We start from the raw sequence: 14,473 nt of genomic DNA, 5'->3' as shown, positions 1-14,473 counted from the left end.
TCGGTGTGTGTTACGGACTCTCCGTAATGTCGTCAGCGCGGGCGCCGCACCTGAGGGCTCCCGCCGCGCAAACGGCGTAGGCGCGAGCGTGCCGGGCGCAGAGTGCGCAGCGCTGAGGGCAAGGGCCGGGCAGGTGTGTGAGGGCAGGGCCGGCCCGGCCCCGGCCGCGCTCGGGGCTCCGCGGCGGGCATCGGCAATGAGGCGGCCTCGGCGCTACAGCGGCCCCGGCCCCGGCCGCGAACGTGAAGAGCTCCGGCAGCCCCGGCCCCGCCGGCTGAGGGGGGCGCCGGGCGGGCCCGGGCTGAGGGGAGGGGGCCAAGGCCGGGGTGCGGCGTGGCCTCGGCCCCTCACGCAGAGCGCGGCCTTGGTGGGTTTAATATCCCGCTGCCAAATCCAAAACAGTGCAGAAAGAGCAGGTTCCTAGTCTGAGTTGTGGGATGGGGTTTCCATGTGGGCGGTTGAGATCTCTGTGGAATCCTCAAATCAAGGTGCCTTCATGGTGTGTTTTGGGAGGTTGGGCTGCACAAGGAATGTGGTGGTCGATGATTCCCATCTTTGTCTTCTAGAGATCAAGATAAGTGGGTTTGAGTTAGTTTTCACCTCCCTACAATAATTCTTCCCAATCCCAGGCAGGTGGCTGTTCTAGAGCAGAAGGGCACTGCAGTGGAGGTGGAGCGAGCTCCCAGAGCTGATGTTCATCGCACTTCAGAGCAGCCCTGACGAGCAGAACTTTTAGGTATGAGGAGAGAGGGTTGAGTCTGATGGATTTTCTTTCTTCTCTGTATGTGCATTGCATAGAATAGTTATAGAACTTGATAATCCTTCAGCATTCCATGTGCTTTAGCACTCAAATGGCCAATATAGTCACTCGAGTGCTTCAGAATTTCTGCCAGATTTTCTAGGTTAAGTGCCTTTTTGAACTCAGCTTCCAGCATACAAATGCATGGCAATCGTATTTGATATCACTTTTTATACTTTTCAAAACTGGTTTTATACAGGCTGTGAAGATGAAAGACTGGGGAGCTCTATTCCAAAAAAGTCAGTACACAACATGCTGTGCTGAACCAGCCCCTGGGGGAACTTTGACCAAAGGCTGTAGGATCAGGAGATTTGTGGTGCTGAAGCAAAACAGTAACTTTCATTCAAAAGAGTGATTTCAGCATTAGAGTGGAAGTGGAAAGCACGTGTGCATTAATAACTTTGCATGCAGGGAGAGGTCCACCTTGTTCCAATTAGACTTATATTTTGTGTACTCCTTTGCAAGCCTGGTCCTGAACAGTCAGACATTGCTGTGCCTTTGTAGCAGACTTTTATCTTGTCATATTTGAGGATTGAAAGGAGAAACAAATATGAGGAATCTCAGTTACTGCTTTCATGTCTTGAATCAAGAGATTTCAAAGCGATGAATGAATTTAGCCAAATCTCCTGTGTGACCTTGAAATATTTGTGTGGGCCTTGAAAAGAGGCAGAAGATAATAGCTGGAAATCAAGGACTGGTCCAAGGACTTAACTTGAGAACAGTTTTATTTGAAATTGATTGCATCAAAGAGAGACACATTACAAATACAGCCTGGAGAAAGTCTTCTGGAGGGATGGTGGGATGGGAAGGGGCAGCTGTGAAATGAGGGGCTGTGCAGTGCAGCTGGAAATGTAGTGAGGAGAGAAAAATCTGCAAGAGATGGCCCCTCAGGTAGCGAATTTATTGCAGAGGTACAAGAAAGATGTGGTCTGAGTGAAATCTTGAATTTTTCTGTTGAGTTCTCCCTTGGGCTAATGATTTGCCAAGGGCAAAAACACAGAGGAAAGGGGATCGATGGATTAATTTGGAATACAGGGGATTGGAAGAGCTTTGGCGCTGCAGTACAAGGATACACATTTAACGAGGAAAAGAACATCTGAGGCTTGGAAAAAAGTTAACATCTGTCTTTAGGCTTCGTGGAATAAGAAGGAAGAAAATTGAATTTATAGCTCTAAGTATAGTCAATAAAAATGGGGATTGAATTGTACCAAAAGCAACATGGTATTAAGGGTTACCTTGGTGAAAGTTGAACTAATTGATAATTAATAATTGATAATTGATAATTAATATTTAATAATTATGCTCTTTCTTGGGACAAAATACTGGCATAGAAAGAAATTTTTTTTTTAAATTATATAACTGTGATGGAAATACTGTATGTTTCCTACAGATTTTTCCATACAAATAGTTGAGACATTGCATTGCCAGGTGTGCTTGAATGTAACCTGCCCCCCTGAGACAAAGGCAGGGCCCTCTGAGGAGCTGCTGGTTGGTGCCAGAGTGAAGGGTGGAGTGAGGCAGGCGCTGGCCTGGGCAGCAGCGAAGGGCACTGGGGGATGCAGTGTCAGCCCCAAATGCTGCTCTGAGCGCTAAAGGCCGTTAGCTACGGGACAGGGGAAACCCCGAAGTGAGCAAGGATGAAATGCAGCCTGTCAAATTTCAAGTGTTTGGTATTGTTTACGGACAAATGGGAACGCTCGTGTAATGCCCAAGGGAAGAGGGATTTTCTTCTTGGTATAACTCAGGAATCTCTATTTGAGACTTACCATTGTTCGGTGACCCAGTTCTTTATGGGTTTCAAATTCTGCCTTTAGACACATAATGAAGTTAATGGATTTGTGCAAAGATAGCTGAGGGCAGACTTTGAATTGCAAAAAATAACTTTATGTGCATGTCTTTTAAACATCTTCATAGAAAGAGCTGTCTTTACATGGGAAATTAGTCTCATAAGATTGATATAGCTAAGGGTTTTATCTTGAAAAAATCCTTACAAGATTTGTATTAATTTTTATTTTAAAGAGTATCTCAGGCATAGAAGGGAGAGAATCAAGCAGGTAAGTATCCAGTGTAGAGGATACTTAAAAACTGAGAATTTGTGCTTCAAAACAAAAGATGATACGCTTTATGCTAGTAGTCATTTGTGTACCTAATTCTTTACCAAGTTTTGCACTGTGCTTGCTAGTGTCTGTTGCAACCATGAATGATTCTCTGACTTCAGGCTAGAGCGAAGGAGATAAAATGAGACACCAGGAGAGGAGGAATCACACCATGAAATGTTGCACAGGGCTCCTCAAGTCCCAGAACAGGCTCTGTGGGGTAACATTTCAGAGATCTTTTAAGCAATAGGGATGAGGATCAGCTTGAAAAGCAAGCAGAACTGGAACTAAGGAAATGGGAAATACTTTCAGGTTATGACTAATGCAATTATTAGAGTGGCTACTGCAAGCACTGTGGTGGATTTAGCTTCAAATAAGAACAGAAGTTATGCCATGTGCAATTGATTCCAGGTTGGGTTACCATTTAGAAGTGCAATTAGTGAGTCCTCTGTTACTTTATATCAGTTATTAAAAACAACAAAGGTCTAGGTTAAATAAAAGAGTGCATGTCTCAGTATGTGCTGCTCTACTTGTTAATTTTCTGATTTCACTTTCTTGTTTGAGGTGTGTCAGCTTTGCAGAGTCGTGGTACAGAGCGTTCCTAAACCAGCAGGTGAGCTGCTCTTGAGCGAAGCAGCGCTCACCTGCCAGCCCCTGTGGGGTGGCCCTGTCACACCACCCCACACTTACCTGCTTTGGCCAGAGCCAGCCCCAGGGCAGTGTCTGTGGTGAGCTGCAGACCAGCAGCTTCCTGGAACATTTGTAAACAAATTTGAGTGCTTTAATCTTACTTTTATAGGTGCTGTTTAGGACAGAGTGCAGCGCAGCTCGGCATTCCTGACAGCTCAGTTGTTGTGTAGACTGTGCTGCCCTCAGTGCTCTGGTTGTGTTCTCACCTCCTCTGGCAACTGCTGAATGTGTAAAACTTTTCTTCTGGTGGCCATGACAAAACTCGTAGCAGTAAACACAGTTCTGAGGGACAGTACCAGGCTCCACAGGAGAATTGATCTGACCCAACAGAACATTCCTCATGAAATACGAAGGCCTGGAAGCAAATGATATTACCAACCTTCTGTGGGCATTTAATTACAGTTTCTAATTAAGGTGATGCCCTAAATGGTCATGTGAAGTCTCCTGATCTGTAGCATGGTGTAACATGACATATCAACATGAGGTGTTGGTACTTCATCTGGACTTGGATGTTTTTGTTGTCAATGAAAGTGCGTGTGCCTGTTGTGCCTATGTGAATGGAGGACTGCAGCTGGTTGCAGGACATCTCTGCTGTGTGGGCTGTGAGGGAAAAAGGGCAGAAAGAAGGTTCTAGGGTCCTGTTGTCACTGAGCCTGTGGGCTTGGCAGTATCGTGTGCAACAAGTCGCACACTGCAATTTAAGGGTGTGAAGTTGCCAAGACTGAGCACTGCTCTCTGGACGTGTCTGGACCATGTGAACAGACATCCAAAGCAGGATTGAATGTCACAGTTTTCAGTCTTTATACTTTGTAATACACATTTGAGATGCGATTCTGTGATGGCTGAGCCCTCCCAGTGGTTGGGGTTGATGTGGTTTGCACGTCTGTGTTGCTGTGCTTGTAGACATGCTGAACCAATCTGGGAATCTGCTGGTTTTTCCATTTGTGGGTAGGACATGATATGTGTTTATCTCATATCAATATGAGATAAGTATTTTCATTTATATCAGTGGCAAGTAGATAAACATTTGGGGGTGTATATACATCCTTTCTAGAAGAACAGAGATCCAGTTGTACGGATTGTTGTTTTAGGGAAGAGTGTGATTGGACCAGATAAAGGATGACAGGAGTTTGGTGCAGGTCCTTATACAGATATATTAGGGTGGGTTTTTTCCTTTTCCTTTGAAGTTCAAGATTGAAAACCTGCCATCGTTCCAAAGCAGAAACAACTTGGGTGGCCTTTTTATCACTAATAGGCAGAGCAACTAGGCAGGACTGACTCCACTGAAAAGAGGCTCTGTCATACAAGAGGTTTTCCAGGTCAAGATTAAAAGCAAAACAGCTCTCATCACATGAGCCTTTGTACTGCACCCATACTTTCTAAGTGCTGTTGGCTTATCTTTAATGTTTATGCTGCTATCAAAAATAAACCCAGCTTCTGTCTCCCCGGGTGTTGTATTCAACATCAACAGTGAATAGCCTTTTTCATTCCTAAATGCTAATTTCTTTTCTGTTTTCAATCTGTTTCTAGTACAATAAAATTTTGTTTTCAGTGGGTTTGGGTTCCTCCCTCTCTGGTTTTTTAACTGCATGTTTTCTCCTTCCCGTATCTGTTTCTGTCTTGGCAGTCGGTATTTTTTTGGTGGAACCAGTAGCTGAGTGTCTATCAATGACCCTGAAGCCTAGAACTGGAATCAGAGTTTGTTTGAGTGCAGCTGGCAGCACAGTCATAATAATTTAAAGAAAAAAAAAGGCTTTACTAAGATTAATTTTTCATCAACAGACAGTGGGGTACTCTTTGGAATAATTGTAATTGTCTCACTTTGAACTGTGGTCAGAAATACTAAAAATCTTGCTCTAATGAGAATTTTGTTTCTAATGAAGTAGTGTTATAACTTTATCAAAAATTTGTGATAGTCGAGCCAGAATTCAGTGGCATTTGGAAACTGCTCCCAGGCTGTACCCTTGGGATAGAACACTGACCTTGCTGAAGCTGGTGAGGGTGTTTTCTGAAGGCAGCAGTACCCAAACCCAGCACGGAACATGGCTTGGAGCAGATCGTCAGCCTCGTGTTGGTTCATCTCCGAGGGGCTGGAGCCCCAGAGCAGAGAAGGTCCAGCATGCTGAGGCCTGCAGGTGACAAATGGGTGTTGAGGAGCACCAAGGACTCTTTGCAGTCTGCTTTGTCTCTTCTCTGATGATGTGCTGTCCCCTCACACTGTACAAACTAGAAGTAACCTTTCCATATATGAGACTCTTCACTCCATGTACCCATGAAGCTGCTGCTGACCTAACTGGTTTTGTCACATAACGTGATAAATGGAAAACAGATCTGCAACAGATACAAGTCATATTCCAGACTTCAGGCATGTACCTCAAAATTTCATCAACTTTGCTATGCCAAAATGTTATCTAAATGTGGCTATTTAGTAGCTGGAGATGTCAGTGAGCTGTGACTAGCAAATGAGCTGTGTGTCTGCTGAAACACTGAGAAAGATTTGGATGCCTGTGTCGTAGGAGGTATGGAGACTGCAATACTGGCTATCAGTTTTGAAGTGTGTCACATTTCTCTCAAAGGGAAAATTGAGCTCAGTCTGTAAAGATGGTGGACAGCCCAAATATTTGGACAAATGGTTATCCTTGCGATGAGCATTTACAGTAAAGGATCCCCCAGGGTTTTCTCACCTCAGTGCAAGTTCAAAATGGTCAGATGAGGCATTTGAACAGAAATGTACCTGTATTTTGGGCAGAGTATATTTTACACGTACTTTCCCATGTTCAGTGTAGCACACCTGTCAGCGTGGAGACGCCTCTTTACACAGAATGTTGTCTTGGCTTCCCATCAAATCTTTGATCTAAGTTTGCTTGCATTAGGAGTGGGAAGTTGAGCACTGTTGGTGTTTCTTGCATCCTGGTTGTTCTTTTTGTTTTAATTAACCTGCCAAATAGTTTTAATTTGCATGTAGTGCTATCCTATTTGGCTTTCCTGTTACAGATGCTGTGCAGCAGTTGTGCCTCATGCTGTGGTGTTCAGCCTTTCTATCAGTTAACTCAAATAAATGTAAAAATTCTATTAGATGCAAGTGTCCACAGCACTATAAATTTTTATTTATCCTGCTTGTTCTTTGATGACCTAAATTATTTCAGCTGTTCTAATTACTTATTTAAGAATTATTGATCTCTCAGAGTTTTCGTGGGAGGACTTGAGGAATAGTGTGTCTCACAAGCAGCATTATAGTTGCCTGCAAATTAGGGCAAGCAGACAGACTGTAGTAATGCTGTAGTAACCAGCTTATTTTAGGTGGCTTATTTTAGGCTAAGTTTTATGTGAAATATTTATGTACTCATTTAAACGCTGAAGAGCTGGGGTTCCTGCAGTCCTGAGAGCACAGCTGTATGCCAGGCAGCAGTTGTGTCCTTAGCGGAAAGCCCCCCAGTTTTGTTCTGAAGGCATTCAGCAGCTGGGGCCCTTTGCTAAAAACCTGGAAGCTCAGGTGCTGGGGCTTTTAGCCTTTGTCTGTGGTTTGTAGTGTGTAACACTAGAATGTCTAAATTCTTCTGTGCTTTAGTTCCTCCTGCTTATGAAATGGGGAATAGTGGGGTTTTCCTGAGGGTTTAAAGAGCTTGCTTGGTAATTTGTGTTTGAAGCCAGCATGCTGTGTTTGTTGTAGATATCATTTAGTGTAACAAGGTTTTGTTATCTGCAAAATTAAAGTGTTTTTAAATTATAGGGAAATGTAAAATGTGAAAGCCAAAGGAAAAAAGAGATTCTGCCGTTTCCTTTTGGTTTTGCTGCATTGTGCATCTTGCAGTTAGTCCCTGCGTTAGCACTCCCGCTGGATAACGATCTGCCCTCCTCCCAAGGGACACAGCACAACGCAGGCAAAGCTGCTCCTCTCTTCTGTGCTCACTAATTGATCTCTGGCTTGGCCACTTCCAGCAAGGTCACAGAACTGGCAGCTACAAAAACAGTGTTCTGTGGAAAATTTAAAGGGGAAGAGTAGAAGTACCTTGAATGGGATTATAATTTGTTTTAAAATTGATAAACAATTTATTGGATCTTCTGTTTTGTTTCTGCAGATGTCTGAAACTTGGAAGGGACTGAAGGCAGAAGATTGTCCATTGTGACCTGCTCCTGCAATTTGTGAGTGAGCCTTATGCTGCAAATTGCTCTTTTCTCACTTTGTAATTCCACTTCCATTTTTATTAGAACGTGACACGAGTATTCCTATTCAGATCCTGGAAAGGCAAAATGATTCCTAAGCAAGTATAGTGTGATCTTACCAAATTTTTCTCTTTGCTGAAGGTTTGTCATGCTGGCTTTGAAAGGCATTCATGTGTTTGGGTTTTGTTTTCTTTTTGCAAAAGTGCTTGAAATCATTCATGAAATCATTCATTCTCAGACTCTTGATTAGTTCAGGTGCTCTACCATTAGAAAGGGGATGGAAATTTGGAATTAAAAGACCTGGACAAGCATCAACTGCAGGCTGTGAGTGTGGCCGCTCACATAGCCCTGCCCAGGCCATGGCATGCCTGCCTTAAAGCTGGGAGAACTGCAAATAAAAACATGCATTAGCACAGCCGGAGTGCTTAATTACTTGAAAAGCAGAAGAGTGTTCAGGGTTTGAATAAGGGAAACGGGCCAAACTCTGTGAGGGCAAGGCTGGAATACTGAGGGCAGAACGAAGTTGTGCTGCATTATTAGCGGATTCACAAGTGGTGTGGCAGAGAGGGGAAAAGGGGCTTGGTTGACCTGGTGTGATCTAAAAATATATAGAATGTGCTATACAGAGTCATAGCTGCTGTAGCATCTTTAAAAGATAAAATATGCAACTTCCTCTGAAGTGGGAGCATGGCAGGGTCTCACAAAGCAGGCATTCAGAAGCACCTTGTGTGGAGTACTGTTCATTCACGTGATCCAAATCACAGTGAGTAGCATACACTGTCTTTGTAGTTGCTCTCAGTAATTGCATTATCAGCTAAATACTGAAAGATTAGACACAGTATCTTTGGGAGAGGGGTGTAGAAGCAAGTCTAACTTGATTATTGCATCAAATCAATTTTCTCTTCATTGTGAGTTGAAGCAAATAGTTGCTGGTTCAGAACTCCTTATGCTCCTTCTGTTACAATGAACTCTGCCGGTGTTGGGTGTTTTAACTCTTGTGTGAGACATGATACCACAGAGAGGGAACAGAAAAAAAATCAAATTGTGTTGAATTGTCCTAAGCCCCTGAGGTGATGAATTGGTTTGATATTGTTTATTCCAGTAGAACTTGAAGCGATTAATTGAATAAACGTTTGTTTGAGTCTTTAATTTGTCTATAAATATGTATAGTAATTATTGAGGAGGCACGAAATCATCTCGAGAGTCACCTTGAGCAGAGGCTAGGCATTCCCGGTGCATTCCTGGGAAGCAGCGCCGTGGTGAAGGTACCCAACCTCTGCCACCGCGTGGCAGCTGCAGCTCAGTGCCGGGCCGGGGCTGGCTGCAGAGCTGCGCTGCTCCTGCTCCAGGGAAGGTCATCATCGTGCCTCAGGGAAAGACAAGAGCACAAATACTCCTTCTGCAGAATCACACCTGGGCTTTCGGAAGCGTTCCCTGCGCAAACCAAATGTCAGCCTGTGTGCTGGGCTGTATCTGAAGCTGACAGTGTCTGTTTTCTGCGCACATCTTGCTTCAGGGAGCAGGGTTTAGTGTTTTGCCCAGTGCAAGGCACGGTCTAAGGAGGAGGTGGGCTGGAGGTGGAGAGATGTTCTTTGGTGATGTCTGGCTATGGAAATGCATAAGGACAGACCAACCTGTAAAACTGTCTCAGAGGATTAATACTTTATCCACTATCGCTTCTCTAAATAGTCTGTATTTATTCATGTGTAATACACAATTGTGCATTTAAAGTGAAAGATAGTAAACAGAAAACAAAAGCAAATGGAAAGAAGAGTATGGAGGTAAGGACTGAACGTGGAGTTTTTGTACTCACGCATGATTTGTGTATGTGTACATTCATTATAGATCCACTATAAGAACTTGAGGTGATGGTTAGTGTTGAGTAATGATATAATGATTAAAGTTGACTTTTCTTTCCAAGGGACCTCACAGCCAGATCATATGGCATTATAAGAGGCAATTAATGTCTGTGCCTCACAAAAATGGTGAAGGTGTAAGTATTGACTTAGAGTAGCAAAAACAGTCATTACAGTCAACAGAATGGTAAAACTGCAGATTAGACAAATGCTATACATTACAAAGCACTGATATGAAAGGCATGATCTGTATTTAAACACTTGACATTAAGTAAGTTAGGTTTTATAAGTTTAAAGTACCTATGGATTACATTATTCTTGAAGAGTACTTGGGCTAAATAAGAGCACAGCAGGATCTAGGGGAAGTGTTTGCTCACCAGCCATGGAAATGTGCTCCTCTGAGGGGGCAGCAGGCATTGCTGAGCAGGAGGAGACAGCTCCTGACCGTGAGAATGGGTGTGCAAAATGTCTGGGAATGACAGACTGCCATTAAACTGGAGAGAGCCTGGTGCAGAGCACAGTCGTGTCTTATCCTGGGGAGGAAGTGCCAGTGCACAGTGCTGCTTCCTTACAACAGAATTCCTGTGTGCCCTCTGCTCCATACATAATTCAGGTGCAATGCATAATTAAAGGACTATAAAGCCACACTTACTTTCATGTATTTAAATTCCTTAATGAGCCATAGATGGGTTTTGTCCTGTGATTTTTGCTTTGCCTGTTTCTGTAGTTTGTTGAAACAGTGGGGACCACGGCCCGGTGAGTCAGCAGCTCCTGAGAACCACTTCCGAAATATTCATCAGTGCCAACTGTCAGGATTAGTATTCTGTTAGGAAAAAAGTGTAACTATATAACAAAGTCTAATTAATTTGCAGTATCATATATTCACTTCCTCTGTTAGCAACATCTTTGTAAAGTACAGCCTTCTCAAAGTAAAAAAACCTTAGCTTTTGAAGGGTACAGATCTCACAGTAACAGCAAACAAGGTCTGCCTTGAATGGCCTAGACTGTCATCCTTCCTGGGAATAGTGTCTGTGTGGCAGCTGAGTGTGTACAACATCTGTTTTCTCATACAGGTCGGCAGTAAAGACTGGCTTCCTCATGGAATTAAAAGGGAAAGCCTCAGTCGTACATCTTGAACTTTCTCCCTGTTCCTTTCTGTTCTAGATTCCTTCTCTTTAGATCAGTAGTTTGTGACTGGATCACATGATAGTATTTCCAGTACTTCCAGTGCTGCGATTGCTCTGTGTGGAAAGCATTGCTGAAGTGCCCTGGGCCTTTGCATTTCAAACACTGGATGTGTAACATTTATATATTTAATCACCATCAAGTAGAGTGTTTGGATCCAAGCTATTTAGGGCAACTGTCTGTGCTATTGCAACCCACTCAGGGCCCTGAGAGAGACCTATGAACAGAGAGAAGGCTCAGATTTATTTGAGTAATTCAGTGTTACCAAATACTTTGGTTTGCTACAGCTGCTGGAGAAGTATTGGGAAGATCTGTTCAGAGAACATGGTGTTAGAAAAGATCTGTTTAAAGATTCAGGAAAATGCTGCTGCTTTCTGCTCTGAGCACCAGAACTGCAAAGAAAACATAACTTATGCTGAGTATGAGGTAGAAGTCAATGTCTGAAACATTCTTCAAAAACAGAATTGAAAGCTGACATCCTTTTAAGGTCGTGGCAGGAAGAGCCTCTTCTTTGCTTGAACAAGTTACTGTTTACAGCAATTTTAATAAAGTTACCTCCTGGCAAAAAGACTAGATTGTAACATCTCTAAAGCTTTTATAGATGAAACCGTGTCCTTCAAAATCCACGCTGCTCAGTAAATCTTGCTAGCATGCGTTGTGACCAGGATACATAGTCTTTGATAGACTGTATTAAGTCTTTTCCATTTTATCCTGGTAACATTTAACATTTAGTTCCTTCCACTTTTGGGATGTTTCTCTTCTGTACTTTCCCTTTTTTTTCCTCCTCCTGGAAACAAACAACCCAAAGCATTATTCTGTCACTCAGCACCTCTCAGGAGCTCGACTACTCCAAATTTGTATAAATACTCTTGCAAGCAGGTGAATTCCAGGGCTGCTTCCAGCACCAAGCCGTGGGTGTGCTGTGCTGTTGCTGTAGCCCTCACCCTGCCCAGTGCCAGGACCTGCCCTGCTCCATGGTGTGGCTCCTCAGCCCATCCTTGGGGGATGTCAGACCCTCTGTCTCTGAGGTTAAGTACCTGTGCTTATCCCAGCCTGTAGTAATTGAGGCGTTTTTCTGACAGGTCACTACAAACAGGATTTCACAGCACGAGGATCTCAAGCAGAGGGGCTCTCACTTTATTCTTTTTTCTGTTTCACACTTTGTTATGACACCTCCATCTGTTTGCTGTTCTGTGCTTGTATCATTGCTGTGAAAAGATAATGCCGTCGCATCTTTTCTTCTCTCTAAAGACAGAACACATGACATAAAATTTCCCTCAAAGCTTGCATGATCCAGTGGTTTTGACTCACTGGACAGCTGTTATTCAGAATTATTCCCTCTCTGTATAGATTTTCTGACCTTGTGATGATCTTGTGACCATCACAACCTGCTGGAATGTGGAAGGACAGAGCTCCCTAGCAGCAGGTTCTCCATTAGCTTGAACCAAAGCCTCCTGTAGTTGTTAGCTGTCTATAATTGCTTCTTTGAGCTTTGAGTCAGATGCTAAGTGTAGAAGACACATAGCAATTAGGGATCTGTCTGGCTTCTTCTGGCACTCTGAATGCTACCTGTTGTCCCATGGATAGCCATTATTCTGCAGAGGCACTGCTTTTGGGAAGGACCTGCCGTGGTTCCAATCTGTACTACCTTGAAAGGAGTACGTTGCTCTTGCACTGCTCTCGAGTAGTGTAATTCAGAACATTCTCTGAAAAGTGAAATGGCCAGAGCAGACACAATAACAGCTCCATCAAATATTGATAAAGTAGGATTATTAATTAGAATAGGGGTGTAGGATTAAAATGTCCCTTGAGTTGCATTCCCCGTTTGATGTGAGAGTGCGGTTTTGTGGTCAGAGAGTGGGAAGCTCAGGATAACTGGAATCCTTTCTCATCTTTTCAATGTGTTTGCTTAATGTCCTTAGTGGTTCGGGGGATATATAATACTATTGACCAGAGTTGCTAGAATTCTGTTATGCTTCTATGGTGGCACTGCTGAGAGTGAACTTTACAAGGAATAATCTCTGTTAGTGTGTTTTGATCTGGTTTGTAGCTCATAAAAATGAAAAACCTCTCTGACCAAGCTGATAATTTGCAGTCCTGTTGTCCTGGAGTCTTGTCCTCGCTCAAAGAGCTGCATGTCTTTGTGAGAGGGTGAAAGCACTGGATCAGTTTCTTGGAGCATATGCCACTGGACCACTTGGCCCTCAGGTGCAGTGGAGGATAACGTTTTGCTTTTGACAGTGTGTGTAGTGCTGAACTAAACAGATAGCAAAACAAAGAGAATGAATTGAACTTCCCGGTTACACAGACTTGGTGTAAAAAGGAACTTTCAGTGTCTCCCACTTGAAAAGACACCACAGGTTAGCTGTGAGATTTCCTTTTAGAGCAAAGCCTTGATCTGCATCACTAATAACATAATTTTCTATTAAAATAGAAAGAATTTCCCTTTGAATTTCTTTTGGGCAGTATCTACATTCTCTGTGTCACTGATGTTAGCTTTTCTTTTCCCACAGTTCTCGTCCATCAGGACAGTGCAGTAAGGATTTCTTTTCCTCTTAAGGTTCTTCCTGGTTCTAATGTTCTACCTAGAAGAGGTGGTTTAGACCTGTTATAATTACACAAGTTCTGTAAATTCATTCTTCCGTTCCTGTGCCCAAACTGTGTGTTCTTTTGTCCCTCAGAATGCATCTGTGCAGCAGCAGTTTAACATCCCTGTGTGTCCCAAGGCTCTTAGCTGATAGAACTCTCCAATCTGAAGCATCTTCTCTTTTTTTTTTTTTTTTTTTTTTTTTTTTTTTTTTTTTTTTTTTTTTTTTTTGTTTGTTTTTGTTTTTGTTTTTGTTTTCTCTTCCCCTTCTGAGTGTTTCCCTGCTCTCTCCAGAGCCATTACATGCTCTGACTGTGCACTTCAGGAGATCAATATGCTTTTGGCATTCACAGGCATTATTATTCTGAGACTGTATCACTCGTGTGTATTCATCCTATTAACATCTGCTCAAAATTCCCAACGTCCCAGCTCAGCTAACGGAGAATGACCGTGTTGTCCTTGGTCAGGCTCTGTGCAATGCATGTTGACACCTGGTTTATTGTTGGACACATTCCACTTCCCCCTTTATTTTGTTTTGACCTTATTTCACCCCTGGAAGCTCCGTTTCAGCTGGAGATGGATGAATGAACTGGGAAACTTTGTGTCCACTGCTGCTGTGGCAATTTCTCTGTGAGGCTGCCCAAATAATTATTTAGCTCCTACCCTGTAGGGGTCAGTTCTGACCTAGCAGCAAGATTCCAGCAGCCCTCAAGGATGTGCCTGTAATGGAAGCACCATCTCTGCAAAGCAATAGAAAAAGACAAAAGTCTGCTGGGCAGACTGATGTAACAGAGGATTCTGAGCTTTAAAGTCATGGAAAGGGGATGAACTGTGGCTTTGACTTCAGCGGTAACTCTGTGGATATTGGGTGGTGGGAATACAATGTCAGCTTTCTGATTGTAACAGATCCTGGCACTAGGGTTAAGTTACGGGAAAGAAACAAGGGAATTGGAGCTAAGTGTGTTTCAGTGTGGAATAGCCACCGGTGGGATTCGCTGTTTTAACATCCTGTCTGAAGGATGTAACCTCTTATGGAGAGGAAGAAACTGTTTCAAGGTGAAACACAATGTGTTGCCATTCCTGGCTTTTCCCCCTG

At 43.3% G+C, this 14,473-nt stretch overlaps 1 protein-coding gene across 3 annotated transcripts in view; it reads left to right on the top strand.

Moving 5' to 3' along the window:
• CRB2 (crumbs cell polarity complex component 2) overlaps window positions 1-14,473 on the top strand; it is a 56,221-nt gene that overhangs the window by 113 nt on the left and 41,635 nt on the right. Inside the window, exons 2-3 of one of the 3 annotated variants that reach the window (XM_040083547.2) lie at window positions 630-736; window positions 7,665-7,728. The gene's annotated coding sequence lies outside the window, so the exon portion shown is untranslated. Of the gene's footprint in view, window positions 1-341; window positions 368-629; window positions 737-7,664; window positions 7,729-14,473 lie in introns of those variants that run through there. The other 2 variants (XM_040083549.2, XM_040083548.2) reach the window with 2 other exon arrangements.

The sequence above is a fragment of the Hirundo rustica genome, chromosome 20 (assembly GCF_015227805.2).
Source record: "Hirundo rustica isolate bHirRus1 chromosome 20, bHirRus1.pri.v3, whole genome shotgun sequence".
Classification (NCBI taxonomy): domain Eukaryota; kingdom Metazoa; phylum Chordata; class Aves; order Passeriformes; family Hirundinidae; genus Hirundo; species Hirundo rustica.
This window is presented reverse-complemented; position numbering and strand designations above follow the sequence as displayed.